The 20,285-nt window shown below is 43.7% G+C and overlaps 17 non-coding genes across 17 annotated transcripts; all 17 read left to right on the top strand.

The window, feature by feature from the left end:
• Positions 1–264: 264 nt before the first annotated feature.
• LOC136742308 (5S ribosomal RNA) lies at positions 265–383 on the top strand. Its single transcript, XR_010814902.1, has one exon. It is a non-coding gene; the product is annotated as a 5S ribosomal RNA (ribosomal RNA).
• A 1,056-nt stretch (positions 384–1,439) lies between these two features.
• LOC136742307 (5S ribosomal RNA) lies at positions 1,440–1,558 on the top strand. The gene has a single exon (XR_010814901.1). It is a non-coding gene; the product is annotated as a 5S ribosomal RNA (ribosomal RNA).
• Positions 1,559–2,613: 1,055 nt separating this feature from the next.
• On the top strand, positions 2,614–2,732 carry LOC136742306 (5S ribosomal RNA). The gene has a single exon (XR_010814900.1). It is a non-coding gene; the product is annotated as a 5S ribosomal RNA (ribosomal RNA).
• Positions 2,733–3,798: 1,066 nt separating this feature from the next.
• Positions 3,799–3,917, top strand: LOC136742305 (5S ribosomal RNA). The gene has a single exon (XR_010814899.1). It is a non-coding gene; the product is annotated as a 5S ribosomal RNA (ribosomal RNA).
• A 1,065-nt stretch (positions 3,918–4,982) lies between these two features.
• Positions 4,983–5,101, top strand: LOC136742304 (5S ribosomal RNA). Its single transcript, XR_010814898.1, has one exon. It is a non-coding gene; the product is annotated as a 5S ribosomal RNA (ribosomal RNA).
• A 1,056-nt stretch (positions 5,102–6,157) lies between these two features.
• On the top strand, positions 6,158–6,276 carry LOC136742019 (5S ribosomal RNA). Its single transcript, XR_010814652.1, has one exon. It is a non-coding gene; the product is annotated as a 5S ribosomal RNA (ribosomal RNA).
• Positions 6,277–7,331: 1,055 nt separating this feature from the next.
• Positions 7,332–7,450, top strand: LOC136742292 (5S ribosomal RNA). The gene has a single exon (XR_010814897.1). It is a non-coding gene; the product is annotated as a 5S ribosomal RNA (ribosomal RNA).
• Positions 7,451–8,516: 1,066 nt separating this feature from the next.
• On the top strand, positions 8,517–8,635 carry LOC136742281 (5S ribosomal RNA). Its single transcript, XR_010814894.1, has one exon. It is a non-coding gene; the product is annotated as a 5S ribosomal RNA (ribosomal RNA).
• A 1,055-nt stretch (positions 8,636–9,690) lies between these two features.
• LOC136742269 (5S ribosomal RNA) lies at positions 9,691–9,809 on the top strand. The gene has a single exon (XR_010814888.1). It is a non-coding gene; the product is annotated as a 5S ribosomal RNA (ribosomal RNA).
• A 1,067-nt stretch (positions 9,810–10,876) lies between these two features.
• LOC136742128 (5S ribosomal RNA) lies at positions 10,877–10,995 on the top strand. The gene has a single exon (XR_010814755.1). It is a non-coding gene; the product is annotated as a 5S ribosomal RNA (ribosomal RNA).
• A 1,055-nt stretch (positions 10,996–12,050) lies between these two features.
• On the top strand, positions 12,051–12,169 carry LOC136742257 (5S ribosomal RNA). The gene has a single exon (XR_010814877.1). It is a non-coding gene; the product is annotated as a 5S ribosomal RNA (ribosomal RNA).
• Positions 12,170–13,235: 1,066 nt separating this feature from the next.
• LOC136742241 (5S ribosomal RNA) lies at positions 13,236–13,354 on the top strand. Its single transcript, XR_010814863.1, has one exon. It is a non-coding gene; the product is annotated as a 5S ribosomal RNA (ribosomal RNA).
• Positions 13,355–14,420: 1,066 nt separating this feature from the next.
• Positions 14,421–14,539, top strand: LOC136742243 (5S ribosomal RNA). Its single transcript, XR_010814865.1, has one exon. It is a non-coding gene; the product is annotated as a 5S ribosomal RNA (ribosomal RNA).
• Positions 14,540–15,605: 1,066 nt separating this feature from the next.
• LOC136742272 (5S ribosomal RNA) lies at positions 15,606–15,724 on the top strand. The gene has a single exon (XR_010814891.1). It is a non-coding gene; the product is annotated as a 5S ribosomal RNA (ribosomal RNA).
• Positions 15,725–16,790: 1,066 nt separating this feature from the next.
• Positions 16,791–16,909, top strand: LOC136742271 (5S ribosomal RNA). Its single transcript, XR_010814890.1, has one exon. It is a non-coding gene; the product is annotated as a 5S ribosomal RNA (ribosomal RNA).
• A 1,050-nt stretch (positions 16,910–17,959) lies between these two features.
• LOC136742081 (5S ribosomal RNA) lies at positions 17,960–18,078 on the top strand. The gene has a single exon (XR_010814711.1). It is a non-coding gene; the product is annotated as a 5S ribosomal RNA (ribosomal RNA).
• Positions 18,079–19,144: 1,066 nt separating this feature from the next.
• Positions 19,145–19,263, top strand: LOC136742244 (5S ribosomal RNA). Its single transcript, XR_010814866.1, has one exon. It is a non-coding gene; the product is annotated as a 5S ribosomal RNA (ribosomal RNA).
• The last annotated feature ends 1,022 nt before the right edge of the window (positions 19,264–20,285 follow it).

The raw sequence follows: 20,285 nt of genomic DNA, 5'->3' as shown, positions 1-20,285 counted from the left end.
CTGGCGTGTCAGGCACTCAATTACAGCTGTATTATCAAGACAATGTGTTCGTTTTGTAATATATAGTTCCGGTCTGGTGTGGCACCCCAGCTAACGCACAACGTTGCCACAATGTTGCCACAACGTGGCGTGTTAGCAGGGACTGTCTGCGGCGCGCTGGTGTGTCCCGGGCTTTAGAGTAGAGAGACAGTTCAACTGTAAGTATGAACGGCAGAAACGGATATTGCCTTCCCTTTAAGTAGAGCGTCAGGGACAGCCTCCCTGGCTTACGGCCATACTAGCCTGAATACGCCCGATCTCGTCCGATCTCGGAAGCTAAGCAGGCTCGGGCCTGGTCAGTACTTGGATGGGAGACCGCCTGGGAATACCAGGTGCTGTAAGCTTTTGCATCTTTTACACACCAGAGCGCGACAAATCACGAGTTTTAACTTTGGATACACGCAATTTCATCATTATTTCAGATTTGACTTCCCCAAATACACAGGCATACAATAGATCTTGTTCTCCAACGTAAACGGTCCCTAGTAAATAGGGTACATTCGTAAATAAATTGAGCATCATGGCTAGAAGTGACTAAATGTTGCCTAATCTTTCTCATCGAGAAATGACACAATTACAGCAACACAAAAAGGAACTCCACCGGACAAAGATCAGTGCTCACAAGGAGCCTCATTCAACACACACGGTTCCATTCCCATTCATGCAAAGCACGAAAGTGTAAAACTTGGGAACATACTTGAGAGCAAAGATCACATTCAATCTCATTCAAGGCACGGATGTGAATGCAACGGGATGAAATTACTGAAATGATGCCTGCCCTCGAACTGTGATGATGGACTACCCGACTCGCCAATAATATTGGGTTCTGGTGTATTGAAATACAGGAGCTGCTGGATTTGTGTGTTTTCTTACCCCCTCACCATAGTTTGTCAAATGTTTAAACAACTGAACTTATATTCAAGGTTTGTTTCTCTTCATATGTTTTACTGGTTTACATTTGTCTCAGCAACCTGTTGAATGATTCTTCTGCTTTCAAAACAAAATGACAACAGGATGAATGCACACACTTGAAAATACAATACATGCAATGTTATGCATCATAGTGATGCAACCTCCTTTCAGTTTCATACTGCATGTCAATTGAAATCCTTACTGAAATGCACACCTTCTCAAGATTGCGCTTGACTGGCGTGTCAGGCACTCAATTACAGCTGTTTTATCAAGACAAATGTGTTCGTTTTGTAAAATATAGTTCCGGTCTGGTGTGGCACCCCAGCTAACGCACAACGTTGCCACAACGTTTCGTGTTAGCAGGGACTGTCTGCGGCGCGCTGGTGTGTCCCGGGCTTTAGAGTAGAGAGACAGTTCAACTGTAAGTATGAACGGCAGAAACGGATATTGCCTTCCCTTTAAGTAGAGCGTCAGGGACAGCCTCCCTGGCTTACGGCCATACTAGCCTGAATACGCCCGATCTCGTCCGATCTCGGAAGCTAAGCAGGCTCGGGCCTGGTCAGTACTTGGATGGGAGACCGCCTGGGAATACCAGGTGCTGTAAGCTTTTGCATCTTTTACACACCAGAGCGCGACAAATCACGAGTTTTAACTTTGGATACACGCAATTTCATCATTATTTCAGATTTGACTTCCCCAAATACACAGGCATACAATAGATCTTGTTCTCCAACGTAAACGGTCCCTAGTAAATAGGGTACATTCGTAAATAAATTGAGCATCATGGCTAGAAGTGACTAAATGTTGCCTAATCTTTCTCATCGAGAAATGACACAATTACAGCAACACAAAAAGGAACTCCACCGGACAAAGATCAGTGCTCACAAGGAGCCTCATTCAACACACACGGTTCCATTCCCATTCATGCAAAGCACGAAAGTGTAAAACTTGGGAACATACTTGAGAGCAAAGATCACATTCAATCTCATTCAAGGCACGGATGTGAATGCAACGGGATGAAATTACTGAAATGATGCCTGCCCTCGAACTGTGATGATGGACTACCCGACTCGCCAATAATATTGGGTTCTGGTGTATTGAAATACAGGAGCTGCTGGATTTGTGTGTTTTCTTACCCCCTCACCATAGTTTGTCAAATGTTTAAACAACTGAACTTATATTCAAGGTTTGTTTCTCTTCATATGTTTTACTGGTTTACATTTGTCTCAGCAACCTGTTGAATGATTCTTCTGCTTTCAAAACAAAATGACAACAGGATGAATGCACACACTTGAAAATACAATACATGCAATGTTATGCATCATAGTGATGCAACCTCCTTTCAGTTTCATACTGCATGTCAATTGAAATCCTTACTGAAATGCACACCTTCTCAAGATTGCGCTTGACTGGCGTGTCAGGCACTCAATTACAGCTGTATTATCAAGACAATATGTTCGTTTTGTAATATATAGTTCCGGTCTGGTGTGGCACCCCAGCTAACGCACAACGTTGCCACAACGTTTCGTGTTAGCAGGGACTGTCTGCGGCGCGCTGGTGTGTCCCGGACTTTAGAGTAGAGAGAGAGTTCAACTGCAAGTATGAGCGGCAGAAACGGATATTGCCTTCCCTTTAAGTAGAGCGTCAGGGACAGCCTCCCTGGCTTACGGCCATACTAGCCTGAATACGCCCGATCTCGTCCGATCTCGGAAGCTAAGCAGGCTCGGGCCTGGTCAGTACTTGGATGGGAGACCGCCTGGGAATACCAGGTGCTGTAAGCTTTTGCATCTTTTACACACCAGAGGGCGACAAATCACGAGTTTTAACTTTGGATACACGCAATTTCATCATTATTTCAGATTTGACTTCCCCAAATACACAGGCATACAATAGATCTTGTTCTCCAACGTAAACGGTCCCTAGTAACTAGGGTACATTCGTAAATAAATTGAGCATCATGGCTAGAAGTGACTAAATGTTGCCTAATCTTTCTCATCGAGAAATGACACAATTACAGCAACACAAAAAGGAACTCCACCGGACAAAGTTCAGTGCTCACAAGGAGCCTCATTCAACACACACGGTTCCATTCCCATTCATGCAAAGCACGAAAGTGTAAAACTTGGGAACATACTTGAGAGCAAAGATCACATTCAATCTCATTCAAGGCACGGATGTGAATGCAACGGGATGAAATTACTGAAATGATGCCTGCCCTCGAACTGTGATGATGGACTACCCGACTCGCCAATAATATTGGGTTCTGGTGTATTGAAATACAGGAGCTGCTGGATTTGTGTGTTTTCTTACCCCCTCACCATAGTTTGTCAAATGTTTAAACAACTGAACTTATATTCAAGGTTTGTTTCTCTTCATATGTTTTACTGGTTTACATTTGTCTCAGCAACCTGTTGAATGATTCTTCTGCTTTCAAAACAAAATGACAACAGGATGAATGCACACACTTGAAAATACAATACATGCAATGTTATGCATCATAGTGATGCAACCTCCTTTCAGTTTCATACTGCATGTCAATAGAAATCCTTACTGAAATGCACACCTTCTCAAGATTGCGCTTGACTGGCGTGTCAGGCACTCAATTACAGCTGTTTTATCAAGAGAATGTGTTCGTTTTGTAATATATAGTTCCGGTCTGGTGTGGCACCCCAGCTAACGCACAACGTTGCCACAATGTTGCCACAACGTGGCGTGTTAGCAGGGACTGTCTGCGGCGCGCTGGTGTGTCCCGGGCTTTAGAGTAGAGAGACAGTTCAACTGTAAGTATGAACGGCAGAAACGGATATTGCCTTCCCTTTAAGTAGAGCGTCAGGGACAGCCTCCCTGGCTTACGGCCATACTAGCCTGAATACGCCCGATCTCGTCCGATCTCGGAAGCTAAGCAGGCTCGGGCCTGGTCAGTACTTGGATGGGAGACCGCCTGGGAATACCAGGTGCTGTAAGCTTTTGCATCTTTTACACACCAGAGGGCGACAAATCACGAGTTTTAACTTTGGATACACGCAATTTCATCATTATTTCAGATTTGACTTCCCCAAATACAAAGGCATACAATAGATCTTGTTCTCCAACGTAAACGGTCCCTAGTAACTAGGGTACATTCGTAAATAAATTGAGCATCATGGCTAGAAGTGACTAAATGTTGCCTATCTTTCTCATCGAGAAATGACACAATTACAGCAACACAAAAAGGAACTCCACCGGACAAAGATCAGTGCTCACAAGGAGCCTCATTCAACACACACGGTTCCATTCCCATTCATGCAAAGCACGAAAGTGTAAAACTTGGGAACATACTTGAGAGCAAAGATCACATTCAATCTCATTCAAGGCACGGATGTGAATGCAACGGGATGAAATTACTGAAAAGATGCCTGCCCTCGAACTGTGATGATGGACTACCCGACTCGCCAATAATATTGGGTTCTGGTGTATTGAAATACAGGAGCTGCTCGATTTGTGTGTTTTCTTACCCCCTCACCATAGTTTGTCAAATGTTTAAACAACTGAACTTATATTCAAGGTTTGTTTCTCTTCATATGTTTTACTGGTTTACATTTGTCTCAGCAACCTGTTGAATGATTCTTCTGCTTTCAAAACAAAATGACAACAGGATGAATGCACACACTTGAAAATACAATACATGCAATGTTATGCATCATAGTGATGCAACCTCCTTTCAGTTTCATACTGCATGTCAATTGAAATCCTTACTGAAATGCACACCTTCTCAAGATTGCGCTTGACTGGCATGTCAGGCACTCAATTACAGCTGTATTATCAAGACAATGTGTTCGTTTTGTAAAATATAGTTCCGGTCTGGTGTGGCACCCCAGCTAACGCACAACGTTGCCACAATGTTGCCACAACGTGGCGTCTTAGCAGGGACTGTCTGCGGCGCGCTGGTGTGTCCCGGGCTTTAGAGTAGAGAGACAGTTCAACTGTAAGTATGAACGGCAGAAACGGATATTGCCTTCCCTTTAAGTAGAGCGTCAGGGACAGCATTCCTGGCTTACGGCCATACTAGCCTGAATACGCCCGATCTCGTCCGATCTCGGAAGCTAAGCAGGCTCGGGCCTGGTCAGTACTTGGATGGGAGACCGCCTGGGAATACCAGGTGCTGTAAGCTTTTGCATCTTTTACACACCAGAGCGCGACAAATCACGAGTTTTAACTTTGGATACACGCAATTTCATCATTATTTCAGATTTGACTTCCCCAAATACACAGGCATACAATAGATCTTGTTCTCCAACGTAAACGGTCCCTAGTAAATAGGGTACATTCGTAAATAAATTGAGCATCATGGCTAGAAGTGACTAAATGTTGCCTAATCTTTCTCATCGAGAAATGACACAATTACAGCAACACAAAAAGGAACTCCACCGGACAAAGATCAGTGCTCACAAGGAGCCTCATTCAACACACACGGTTCCATTCCCATTCATGCAAAGCACGAAAGTGTAAAACTTGGGAACATACTTGAGAGCAAAGATCACATTCAATCTCATTCAAGGCACGGATGTGAATGCAACGGGATGAAATTACTGAAATGATGCCTGCCCTCGAACTGTGATGATGGACTACCCGACTCGCCAATAATATTGGGTTCTGGTGTATTGAAATACAGGAGCTGCTGGATTTGTGTGTTTTCTTACCCCCTCACCATAGTTTGTCAAATGTTTAAACAACTGAACTTATATTCAAGGTTTGTTTCTCTTCATATGTTTTACTGGTTTACATTTGTCTCAGCAACCTGTTGAATGATTCTTCTGCTTTCAAAACAAAATGACAACAGGATGAATGCACACACTTGAAAATACAATACATGCAATGTTATGCATCATAGTGATGCAACCTCCTTTCAGTTTCATACTGCATGTCAATTGAAATCCTTACTGAAATGCACACCTTCTCAAGATTGCGCTTGACTGGCGTGTCAGGCACTCAATTACAGCTGTTTTATCAAGACAAATGTGTTCGTTTTGTAAAATATAGTTCCGGTCTGGTGTGGCACCCCAGCTAACGCACAACGTTGCCACAACGTTTCGTGTTAGCAGGGACTGTCTGCGGCGCGCTGGTGTGTCCCGGGCTTTAGAGTAGAGAGACAGTTCAACTGTAAGTATGAACGGCAGAAACGGATATTGCCTTCCCTTTAAGTAGAGCGTCAGGGACAGCCTCCCTGGCTTACGGCCATACTAGCCTGAATACGCCCGATCTCGTCCGATCTCGGAAGCTAAGCAGGCTCTGGCCTGGTCAGTACTTGGATGGGAGACCGCCTGGGAATACCAGGTGCTGTAAGCTTTTGCATCTTTTACACACCAGAGCGCGACAAATCACGAGTTTTAACTTTGGATACACGCAATTTCATCATTATTTCAGATTTGACTTCCCCAAATACACAGGCATACAATAGATCTTGTTCTCCAACGTAAACGGTCCCTAGTAACTAGGGTACATTCGTAAATAAATTGAGCATCATGGCTAGAAGTGACTAAATGTTGCCTAATCTTTCTCATCGAGAAATGACACAATTACAGCAACACAAAAAGGAACTCCACCGGACAAAGATCAGTGCTCACAAGGAGCCTCATTCAACACACACGGTTCCATTCCCATTCATGCAAAGCACGAAAGTGTAAAACTTGGGAACATACTTGAGAGCAAAGATCACATTCAATCTCATTCAAGGCACGGATGTGAATGCAACGGGATGAAATTACTGAAATGATGCCTGCCCTCGAACTGTGATGATGGACTACCCGACTCGCCAATAATATTGGGTTCTGGTGTATTGAAATACAGGAGCTGCTGGATTTGTGTGTTTTCTTACCCCCTCACCATAGTTTGTCAAATGTTTAAACAACTGAACTTATATTCAAGGTTTGTTTCTCTTCATATGTTTTACTGGTTTACATTTGTCTCAGCAACCTGTTGAATGATTCTTCTGCTTTCAAAACAAAATGACAACAGGATGAATGCACACACTTGAAAATACAATACATGCAATGTTATGCATCATAGTGATGCAACCTCCTTTCAGTTTCATACTGCATGTCAATTGAAATCCTTACTGAAATGCACACCTTCTCAAGATTGCGCTTGACTGGCGTGTCAGGCACTCAATTACAGCTGTATTATCAAGACAATATGTTCGTTTTGTAATATATAGTTCCGGTCTGGTGTGGCACCCCAGCTAACGCACAACGTTGCCACAACGTTTCGTGTTAGCAGGGACTGTCTGCGGCGCGCTGGTGTGTCCCGGACTTTAGAGTAGAGAGAGAGTTCAACTGCAAGTATGAGCGGCAGAAACGGATATTGCCTTCCCTTTAAGTAGAGCGTCAGGGACAGCCTCCCTGGCTTACGGCCATACTAGCCTGAATACGCCCGATCTCGTCCGATCTCGGAAGCTAAGCAGGCTCGGGCCTGGTCAGTACTTGGATGGGAGACCGCCTGGGAATACCAGGTGCTGTAAGCTTTTGCATCTTTTACACACCAGAGGGCGACAAATCACGAGTTTTAACTTTGGATACACGCAATTTCATCATTATTTCAGATTTGACTTCCCCAAATACACAGGCATACAATAGATCTTGTTCTCCAACGTAAACGGTCCCTAGTAACTAGGGTACATTCGTAAATAAATTGAGCATCATGGCTAGAAGTGACTAAATGTTGCCTAATCTTTCTCATCGAGAAATGACACAATTACAGCAACACAAAAAGGAACTCCACCGGACAAAGTTCAGTGCTCACAAGGAGCCTCATTCAACACACACGGTTCCATTCCCATTCATGCAAAGCACGAAAGTGTAAAACTTGGGAACATACTTGAGAGCAAAGATCACATTCAATCTCATTCAAGGCACGGATGTGAATGCAACGGGATGAAATTACTGAAATGATGCCTGCCCTCGAACTGTGATGATGGACTACCCGACTCGCCAATAATATTGGGTTCTGGTGTATTGAAATACAGGAGCTGCTGGATTTGTGTGTTTTCTTACCCCCTCACCATAGTTTGTCAAATGTTTAAACAACTGAACTTATATTCAAGGTTTGTTTCTCTTCATATGTTTTACTGGTTTACATTTGTCTCAGCAACCTGTTGAATGATTCTTCTGCTTTCAAAACAAAATGACAACAGGATGAATGCACACACTTGAAAATACAATACATGCAATGTTATGCATCATAGTGATGCAACCTCCTTTCAGTTTCATACTGCATGTCAATTGAAATCCTTACTGAAATGCACACCTTCTCAAGATTGCGCTTGACTGGCGTGTCAGGCACTCAATTACAGCTGTTTTATCAAGAGAATGTGTTCGTTTTGTAATATATAGTTCCGGTCTGGTGTGGCACCCCAGCTAACGCACAACGTTGCCACAATGTTGCCACAACGTGGCGTGTTAGCAGGGACTGTCTGCGGCGCGCTGGTGTGTCCCGGGCTTTAGAGTAGAGAGACAGTTCAACTGTAAGTATGAACGGCAGAAACGGATATTGCCTTCCCTTTAAGTAGAGCGTCAGGGACAGCCTCCCTGGCTTACGGCCATACTAGCCTGAATACGCCCGATCTCGTCCGATCTCGGAAGCTAAGCAGGCTCGGGCCTGGTCAGTACTTGGATGGGAGACCGCCTGGGAATACCAGGTGCTGTAAGCTTTTGCATCTTTTACACACCAGAGGGCGACAAATCACGAGTTTTAACTTTGGATACACGCAATTTCATCATTATTTCAGATTTGACTTCCCCAAATACACAGGCATACAATAGATCTTGTTCTCCAACGTAAACGGTCCCTAGTAACTAGGGTACATTCGTAAATAAATTGAGCATCATGGCTAGAAGTGACTAAATGTTGCCTAATCTTTCTCATCGAGAAATGACACAATTACAGCAACACAAAAAGGAACTCCACCGGACAAAGTTCAGTGCTCACAAGGAGCTTCATTCAACACACACGGTTCCATTCCCATTCATGCAAAGCACGAAAGTGTAAAACTTGGGAACATACTTGAGAGCAAAGATCACATTCAATCTCATTCAAGGCACGGATGTGAATGCAACGGGATGAAATTACTGAAATGATGCCTGCCCTCGAACTGTGATGATGGACTACCCGACTCGCCAATAATATTGGGTTCTGGTGTATTGAAATACAGGAGCTGCTGGATTTGTGTGTTTTCTTACCCCCTCACCATAGTTTGTCAAATGTTTAAACAACTGAACTTATATTCAAGGTTTGTTTCTCTTCATATGTTTTACTGGTTTACATTTGTCTCAGCAACCTGTTGAATGATTCTTCTGCTTTCAAAACAAAATGACAACAGGATGAATGCACACACTTGAAAATACAATACATGCAATGTTATGCATCATAGTGATGCAACCTCCTTTCAGTTTCATACTGCATGTCAATTGAAATCCTTACTGAAATGCACACCTTCTCAAGATTGCGCTTGACTGGCGTGTCAGGCACTCAATTACAGCTGTTTTATCAAGACAATGTGTTCGTTTTGTAATATATAGTTCCGGTCTGGTGTGGCACCCCAGCTAACGCACAACGTTGCCACAACGTTTCGTGTTAGCAGGGACTGTCTGCGGCGCGCTGGTGTGTCCCGGACTTTAGAGTAGAGAGACAGTTCAATTGCAAGTATGAGCGGAAGAAACGGATATTGCCTTCCCTTTAAGTAGAGCGTCAGGGACAGCCTCCCTGGCTTACGGCCATACTAGCCTGAATACGCCCGATCTCGTCCGATCTCGGAAGCTAAGCAGGCTCGGGCCTGGTCAGTACTTGGATGGGAGACCGCCTGGGAATACCAGGTGCTGTAAGCTTTTGCATCTTTTACACACCAGAGGGCGACAAATCACGAGTTTTAACTTTGGATACACGCAATTTCATCATTATTTCAGATTTGACTTCCCCAAATACACAGGCATAGAATAGATCTTGTTCTCCAACGTAAACGGTCCCTAGTAACTAGTGTACATTCGTAAATAAATTGAGCATCATGGCTAGAAGTGACTAAATGTTGCCTAATCTTTCTCATCGAGAAATGACACAATTACAGCAACACAAAAAGGAACTCCACCGGACAAAGTTCAGTGCTCACAAGGAGCCTCATTCAACACACACGGTTCCATTCCCATTCATGCAAAGCACGAAAGTGTAAAACTTGGGAAAATACTTGAGAGCAAAGATCACATTCAATCTCATTCAAGGCACGGATGTGAATGCAACGGGATGAAATTACTGAAATGATGCCTGCCCTCGAACTGTGATGATGGACTACCCGACTCGCCAATAATATTGGGTTCTGGTGTATTGAAATACAGGAGCTGCTGGATTTGTGTGTTTTCTTACCCCCTCACCATAGTTTGTCAAATGTTTAAACAACTGAACTTATATTCAAGGTTTGTTTCTCTTCATATGTTTTACTGGTTTACATTTGTCTCAGCAACCTGTTGAATGATTCTTCTGCTTTCAAAACAAAATGACAACAGGATGAATGCACACACTTGAAAATACAATACATGCAATGTTATGCATCATAGTGATGCAACCTCCTTTCAGTTTCATACTGCATGTCAATTGAAATCCTTACTGAAATGCACACCTTCTCAAGATTGCGCTTGACTGGCGTGTCAGGCACTCAATTACAGCTGTTTTATCAAGAGAATGTGTTCGTTTTGTAATATATAGTTCCGGTCTGGTGTGGCACCCCAGCTAACGCACAACGTTGCCACAATGTTGCCACAACGTGGCGTGTTAGCAGGGACTGTCTGCGGCTGCGCTGGTGTGTCCCGGGCTTTAGAGTAGAGAGACAGTTCAACTGTAAGTATGAACGGCAGAAACGGATATTGCCTTCCCTTTAAGTAGAACGTCAGGGACAGCCTCCCCGGCTTACGGCCATACTAGCCTGAATACGCCAGATCTCGTCCGATCTCGGAAGCTAAGCAGGCTCGGGCCTGGTCAGTACTTGGATGGGAGACCGCCTGGGAATACCAGGTGCTGTAAGCTTTTGCATCTTTTACACACCAGAGGGCGACAAATCACGAGTTTTAACTTTGGATACAAGCAATTTCATCATTATTTCAGATTTGACTTCCCCAAATACACAGGCATACAATAGATCTTGTTCTCCAACGTAAACGGTCCCTAGTAACTAGGGTACATTCGTAAATAAATTGAGCATCATGGCTAGAAGTGACTAAATGTTGCCTAATCTTTCTCATCGAGAAATGACACAATTACAGCAACACAAAAAGGAACTCCACCGGACAAAGTTCAGTGCTCACAAGGAGCTTCATTCAACACACACGGTTCCATTCCCATTCATGCAAAGCACGAAAGTGTAAAACTTGGGAACATACTTGAGAGCAATGATCACATACAATCTCATTCAAGGCACGGATGTGAATGCAACGGGATGAAATTACTGAAATGATGCCTGCCCTCGAACTGTGATGATGGACTACCCGACTCGCCAATAATATTGGGTTCTGGTGTATTGAAATACAGGAGCTGCTGGATTTGTGTGTTTTCTTACCCCCTCACCATAGTTTGTCAAATGTTTAAACAACTGAACTTATATTCAAGGTTTGTTTCTCTTCATATGTTTTACTGGTTTACATTTGTCTCAGCAACCTGTTGAATGATTCTTCTGCTTTCAAAACAAAATGACAACAGGATGAATGCACACACTTGAAAATACAATACATGCAATGTTATGCATCATAGTGATGCAACCTCCTTTCAGTTTCATACTGCATGTCAATTGAAATCCTTACTGAAATGCACACCTTATCAAGATTGCGCTTGACTGGCGTGTCAGGCACTCAATTACAGCTGTTTTATCAAGACAATGTGTTCGTTTTGTAATATATAGTTCCGGTCTGGTGTGGCACCCCAGCTAACGCACAACGTTGCCACAACGTTTCGTGTTAGCAGGGACTGTCTGCGGCGCGCTGGTGTGTCCCGGACTTTAGAGTAGAGAGACAGTTCAATTGCAAGTATGAGCGGAAGAAACGGATATTGCCTTCCCTTTAAGTAGAGCGTCAGGGACAGCTTCCCTGGCTTACGGCCATACTAGCCTGAATACGCCCGATCTCGTCCGATCTCGGAAGCTAAGCAGGCTCGGGCCTGGTCAGTACTTGGATGGGAGACCGCCTGGGAATACCAGGTGCTGTAAGCTTTTGCATCTTTTACACACCAGAGGGCGACAAATCACGAGTTTTAACTTTGGATACACGCAATTTCATCATTATTTCAGATTTGACTTCCCCAAATACACAGGCATAGAATAGATCTTGTTCTCCAACGTAAACGGTCCCTAGTAACTAGTGTACATTCGTAAATAAATTGAGCATCATGGCTAGAAGTGACTAAATGTTGCCTAATCTTTCTCATCGAGAAATGACACAATTACAGCAACACAAAAAGGAACTCCACCGGACAAAGTTCAGTGCTCACAAGGAGCCTCATTCAACACACACGGTTCCATTCCCATTCATGCAAAGCACGAAAGTGTAAAACTTGGGAACATACTTGAGAGCAAAGATCACATTCAATCTCATTCAAGGCACGGATGTGAATGCAACGGGATGAAATTACTGAAATGATGCCTGCCCTCGAACTGTGATGATGGACTACCCGACTCGCCAATAATATTGGGTTCTGGTGTATTGAAATACAGGAGCTGCTGGATTTGTGTGTTTTCTTACCCCCTCACCATAGTTTGTCAAATGTTTAAACAACTGAACTTATATTCAAGGTTTGTTTCTCTTCATATGTTTTACTGGTTTACATTTGTCTCAGCAACCTGTTGAATGATTCTTCTGCTTTCAAAACAAAATGACAACAGGATGAATGCACACACTTGAAAATACAATACATGCAATGTTATGCATCATAGTGATGCAACCTCCTTTCAGTTTCATACTGCATGTCAATTGAAATCCTTACTGAAATGCACACCTTCTCAAGATTGCGCTTGACTGGCGTGTCAGGCACTCAATTACAGCTGTTTTATCAAGACAATGTGTTTTTTTTGTAAAATATAGTTCCGGTCTGGTGTGGCACCCCAGCTAACGCACAACGTTGCCACAATGTTGCCACAACGTGGCGTGTTAGCAGGGACTGTCTGCGGCGCGCTGCTGTGTCCCGGGCTTTAGAGTAGAGAGACAGTTCAACTGTAAGTATGAACGGCAGAAACGGATATTGCCTTCCCTTTAAGTACAGCATCAGGGACAGCCTCCCTGGCTTACGGCCATACTAGCCTGAATACGCCCGATCTCGTCCGATCTCCGAAGCCAAGCAGGCTCGGGCCTGGTCGGTACTTGGATGGGAGACCGCCTGGGAATACCAGGTGCTGTAAGCTTTTGCACCTTTTACACACCAGAGGGCGACAAATCACGAGTTTTAACTTTGGATACACACAATTTCATCATTATTTCAGATTTTACTTCCCCAAATACACAGGCATACAATAGATCTTGTTCTCCAACGTAAACGGTCCCTAGTAACTAGGGTACATTCGTAAATAAATTGAGCATCATGGCTAGAAGTGACTAAATGTTGCCTAATCTTTCTCATCAAGAAATGACACAATTACAGCAACACAAAAAGGAACTCCACCGGACAAAGTTCAGTGCTCACAAGGAGCCTCATTCAACACACACGGTTCCATTCCCATTCATGCAAAGCACGAAAGTGTAAAACTTGGGAACATACTTGAGAGCAAAGATCACATTCAACCTCATTCAAGGCACGGATGTGAATGCAACGGGATGAAATTACTGAAATGATGCCTGCCCTCGAACTGTGATGATGGACTACCCGACTCACCAATAATATTGGCTTCTGGTGTATTGAAGTACAGGAGCTGCTGGATTTGTGTGTTTTCTTACCCCCTCACCATAGTTTGTCAAATGTTTAAACAACTGAACTTATATTCAAGGTTTGTTTCTCTTCATATGTTTTACTGGTTTACATTTGTCTCAGCAACCTGTTGAATGATTCTTCTGCTTTCAAAACAAAATGACAACAGGATGAATGCACACATTTGAAAATACAATACATGCAATGTTATGCATCATAGTGATGCAACCTCCTTTCAGTTTCATACTGCATGTCAATTGAAATCCTTACTGAAATGCACACCTTCTCAAGATTGCGCTTGACTGGCATGTCAGGCACTCAATTACAGCTGTTTTATCAAGACAATGTGTTCGTTTTGTAAAATATAGTTCCGGTCTGGTGTGGCACCCCAGCAAACGCACAACGTTGCCACAACGTTGCCACAACGTGGCGAGTTAGCAGGGACTGTCTGCGGCGCGTTGGTGTGTCCCGGGCTTTAGAGTAGAGAGACAGTTCAACTGTAAGTATGAACGGCAGAAACGGATATTGCCTTCCCTTTAAGTAGAGCGTCAGGGACAGCCTCCCTGGCTTACGGCCATACTAGCCTGAATACGCCCGATCTCGACCGATCTCGGAAGCCAGGCAGGCTCGGGCCTGGTCAGTACTTGGATGGGAGACCGCCTGGGAATACCAGGTGCTGTAAGCTTTTGCACCTTTTACACACCAGAGGGCGACAAATCACGAGTTTTAACTTTGGATACACACAATTTCATCATTATTTCAGATTTTACTTCCCCAAATACACAGGCATACAATAGATCTTGATCTCCAACGTAAACGGTCCCTAGTAACCAGGGTACATTCGTAAATTAATTGAGCATCATGGCTAGAAGTGACTCAATGTTGCCTAATCTTTCTCATCAAGAAATGACACAATTACAGCAACACAAAAAGGAACTCCACCACACAAAGTTCAGTGCTCACAAGGAGACTCATTCAACACACACGGTTCCATTCCCATTCATGCAAAGCACGAAAGTTTAAAACTTGGAAACATACTTGAGAGCAAAGATCACATTCAATCTCATTCAAGGCACGGATGTGAATGCAACGGGATGAAATTACTGAAATGATGCCTGCCCTCGAACTGTGATGATGGACTACCCGACTCGCCAATAATATTGGGTTCTGGTGTATTGAAATACAGGAGCTGCTGGATTTGTGTGTTTTCTTACCCCCTCACCATAGTTTGTCAAATGTTTAAACAACTGAACTTATATTCAAGGTTTGTTTCTCTTCATATGTTTTACTGGTTTACATTTGTCTCAGCAACCTGTTGAATGATTCTTCTGCTTTCAAAACAAAATGACAACAGGATGAATGCACACACTTGAAAATACAATACATGCAATGTTATGCATCATAGTGATGCAACCTCCTTTCAGTTTCATACTGCATGTCAATTGAAATCCTTACTGAAATGCACACCTTCTCAAGATTGCGCTTGACTGGCGTGTCAGGCACTCAATTACAGCTGTTTTATCAAGACAATGTGTTCGTTTTGTAAAATATAGTTCCGGTCTGGTGTGGCACCCCAACTAACGCACAACGTTGCCACAACGTTGCCTCAACGTGGCGTGTTAGCAGGGACTGTCTGCGGCGCGCTGGTGTGTCCTGGGCTTTAGAGTAGAGAGACAGTTCAACTGTAAGTATGATCGGCAGAAACGGATATTGCCTTCCCTTTAAGTAGAGCGTCAGGGACAGCCTCCCTGGCTTACGGCCATACTAGCCTGAATACGCCCGATCTCGACCGATCTCGGAAGCCAGGCAGCCTCGGGCCTGGTCAGTACTTGGATGGGAGACCGCCTGGGAATACCAGGTGCTGTAAGCTTTTGCACCTTTTACACACCAGAGGGCGACAAATCACGAGTTTTAACTTTGGATACACACAATTTCATCATTATTTCAGATTTTACTTCCCCAAATACACAGGCATACAATAGATCTTGATCTCCAACGTAAACGGTCCCTAGTAACTAGGGTACATTCGTAAATTAATTGAGCATCATGGCTAGAAGTGACTCAATGTTGCCTAATCTTTCTCATCAAGAAATGACACAATTACAGCAACACAAAAAGGAACTCCACCACACAAAGTTCAGTGCTCACAAGGAGACTCATTCAACACACACGGTTCCATTCCCATTCATGCAAAGCACGAAAGTGTAAAACTTGGGAACATACTTGAGAGCAAAGATCACATTCAATCTCATTCAAGGCACGGATGTGAATGCAACGGGATGAAATTACTGAAATGATGCCTGCCCTCGAACTGTGATGATGGACTACCCGACTCGCCAATAATATTGGGTTCTGGTGTATTGAAATACAGGAGCTGCTGGATTTGTGTGTTTTCTTACCCCCTCACCATAGTTTGTCAAATGTTTAAACAACTGAACTTATATTCAAGGTTTGTTTCTCTTCATATGTTTTACTGGTTTACATTTGTCTCAGCAACCTGTTGAATGATTCTTCTGCTTTCAAAACAAAATGACAACAGGATGAATGCACACACTTGAAAATACAATACATGCAATGTTATGCATCATAGTGATGCAACCTCCTTTCAGTTTCATACTGCATGTCAATTGAAATCCTTACTGAAATACACACCTTCTCAAGATTGCGCTTGACTGGCGTGTCAGGCACTCAATTACAGCTGTTTTATCAAGACAATGTGTTCGTTTTGTAAAATATAGTTCCGGTCTGGTGTGGCACCCCAGCAAACGCACAACGTTGCCACAACGTTGCCACAACGTGGCGAGTTAGCAGGGACTGTCTGCGGCGCGCTGGTGTGTCCCGGGCTTTAGAGTAGAGAGACAGTTCAACTGTAAGTATGATCGGCAGAAACGGATATTGCCTTCCCTTTAAGTAGAGCGTCAGGGACAGCCTCCCTGGCTTACGGCCATACTAGCCTGAATACGCCCGATCTCGACCGATCTCGGAAGCCAGGCAGCCTCGGGCCTGGTCAGTACTTGGATGGGAGACCGCCTGGGAATACCAGGTGCTGTAAGCTTTTGCACCTTTTACACACCAGAGGGCGACAAATCACGAGTTTTAACTTTGGATACACACAATTTCATCATTATTTCAGATTTTACTTCCCCAAATACACAGGCATACAATAGATCTTGATCTCCAACGTAAACGGTCCCTAGTAACTAGGGTACATTCGTAAATTAATTGAGCATCATGGCTAGAAGTGACTAAATGTTGCCTAATCTTTCTCATCGAGAAATGACACAATTACAGCAACACAAAAAGGAACTCCACCGGACAAAGTTCAGTGCTCACAAGGAGCCTCATTCAACACACACGGTTCCATTCCCATTCATGCAAAGCACGAAAGTGTAAAACTTGGGAACATACTTGAGAGCAAAGATCACATTCAATCTCATTCAAGGCACGGATGTGAATGCAACGGGATGAAATTACTGAAATGATGCCTGCCCTCGAACTGTGATGATGGACTACCCGACTCGCCAATAATATTGGGTTCTGGTGTATTGAAATACAGGAGCTGCTGGATTTGTGTGTTTTCTTACCCCCTCACCATAGTTTGTCAAATGTTTAAACAACTGAACTTATATTCAAGGTTTGTTTCTCTTCATATGTTTTACTGGTTTACATTTGTCTCAGCAACCTGTTGAATGATTCTTCTGCTTTCAAAACAAAATGACAACAGGATGAATGCACACACTTGAAAATACAATACATGCAATGTTATGCATCATAGTGATGCAACCTCCTTTCAGTTTCATACTGCATGTCAATTGAAATCCTTACTGAAATGCACACCTTCTCAAGATTGCGCTTGACTGGCGTGTCAGGCACTCAATTACAGCTGTTTTATCAAGACAATGTGTTCGTTTTGTAATACATAGGTCTGGTGTGGCACCCCAGCTAACGCACAACGTTGCCACAACGTTTCGTGTTAGCAGGGACTGTCTGTGGCGCGCTGGTGTGTCCCGGACTTTAGAGTAGAGAGACAGTTCAACTGCAAGTATGAGCGGCAGAAACGGATATTGCCTTCCCTTTAAGTAGAGCGTCAGGGACAGCCTCCCTGGCTTACGGCCATACTAGCCTGAATACGCCCGATCTCGTCCGATCTCGGAAGCTAAGCAGGCTCCGGCCTGGTCAGTACTTGGATGGGAGACCGCCTGGGAATACCAGGTGCTGTAAGCTTTTGCATCTTTTACACACCAGAGGGCGACAAATCACGAGTTTTAACTTTGGATACACGCAATTTCATCATTATTTCAGATTTGACTTCCCCAAATACACAGGCATACAATAGATCTTGTTCTCCAACGTAAACGGTCCCTAGAAACTAGGGTACATTCGTAAATAAATTGAGCATCATGGCTAGAAGTGACTAAATGTTGCCTAATCTATCTCATCGAGAAATGACACAATTACAGCAACACAAAAAGGAACTCCACCGGACAAAGTTCAGTGCTCACAAGGAGCCTCATTCAACACACACGGTTCCATTCCCATTCATGCAAAGCACGAAAGTGTAAAACTTGGGAACATACTTGAGAGCAAAGATCACATTCAATCTCATTCAAGGCACGGATGTGAATGCAACGGGATGAAATAACTGAATTGATGCCTGCCCTCGAACTGTGATGATGGACTACCCGACTCGCCAATAATATTGGCTTCTGGTGTATTGAAATACAGGAGCTGCTGGATGTGTGTGTTTTCTTACCCCCTCACCATAGTTTGTCAAATGTTTAAACAACTGAACTTATATTCAAGGTTTGTTTCTCTTCATATGTTTTACTGGTTTACATTTGTCTCAGCAACCTGTTGAATGATTCTTCTGCTTTCAAATTAAAATGACAACAGGATGAATGCACACACTTGAAAATACAATACATGCAATGTTATGCATCATAGTGATGCAACCTCCTTTCAGTTTCATACTGCATGTCAATTGAAATCCTTACTGAAATGCACACCTTCTCAAGATTGCGCTTGACTGGCGTGTCAGGCACTCAATTACAGCTGTTTTATCAAGACAATGTGTTCGTTTTGTAATACATAGTTCCGGTCTGGTGTGGCACCCCAGCTAACGCACAACGTTGCCACAATGTTGCCACAACGTGGCGTGTTAGCAGGGACTGTCTGCGGCGCGCTGGTGTGTCCCGGGCTTTAGAGTAGAGAGACAGTTCAACTGTAAGTATGAACGGCAGAAACGGATATTGCCTTCCCTTTAAGTAGAGCGTCAGGGACAGCCTCCCTGGCTTACGGCCATACTAGCCTGAATACGCCCGATCTCGTCCGATCTCGGAAGCTAAGCAGGCTCGGGCCTGGTCAGTACTTGGATGGGAGACCGCCTGGGAATACCAGGTGCTGTAAGCTTTTGCATCTCTTACACACCAGAGGGCGACAAATCACGAGTTTTAACTTTGGATACACGCAATTTCATCATTATTTCAGATTTGACTTCCCCAAATACACAGGCATACAATAGATCTTGTTCTCCAACGTAAACGGTCCCTAGTAACTAGGGTACATTCGTAAATAAATTGAGCATCATGGCTAGAAGTGACTAAATGTTGCCTAATCTTTCTCATCGAGAAATGACACAATTACAGCAACACAAAAAGGAACTCCACCGGACAAAGTTCAGTGCTCACAAGGAGCCTCATTCAACACACACGGTTCCATTCCCATTCATGCAAAGCACGAAAGTGTAAAACTTGGGAACATACTTGAGAGCAAAGATCACATTCAATCTCATTCAAGGCACGGATGTGAATGCAACGGGATGAAATTACTGAAATGATGCCTGCCCTCGAACTGTGATGATGGACTACCCGACTCGCCAATAATATTGGGTTCTGGTGTATTGAAATACAGGAGCTGCTGGATTTGTGTGTTTTCTTACCCCCTCACCATAGTTTGTCAAATGTTTAAACAACTGAACTTATATTCAAGGTTTGTTTCTCTTCATATGTTTTACTGGTTTACATTTGTCTCAGCAACCTGTTGAATGATTCTTCTGCTTTCAAAACAAAATGACAACAGGATGAATGCACACACTTGAAAATACAATACATGCAATGTTATGCATCATAGTGATGCAACCTCCTTTCAGTTTCATACTGCATGTCAATTGAAATCCTTACTGAAATGCACACCTTCTCAAGATTGCGCTTGACTGGCGTGTCAGGCACTCAATTACAGCTGTTTTATCAAGACAATGTGTTCGTTTTGTAATATATAGTTCCGGTCTGGTGTGGCACCCCAGCTAACGCACAACGTTGCCACAACGCTGCCACAACGTGGCGTGTTAGCAGGGACTGTCTGCGGCGCGCTGGTGTGTCCCGGGCTTTAGAGTAGAGAGACAGTTCAACTGTAAGTATGAACGGCAGAAACGG

This window comes from Amia ocellicauda, unplaced genomic scaffold (genome assembly GCF_036373705.1).
Source record: "Amia ocellicauda isolate fAmiCal2 unplaced genomic scaffold, fAmiCal2.hap1 HAP1_SCAFFOLD_73, whole genome shotgun sequence".
Taxonomy (NCBI): Eukaryota; Metazoa; Chordata; class Actinopteri; order Amiiformes; family Amiidae; genus Amia; species Amia ocellicauda.
The sequence above is the reverse complement of the archived record's forward strand: the minus strand, read 5'-3'. Positions and strand labels throughout refer to the sequence as shown.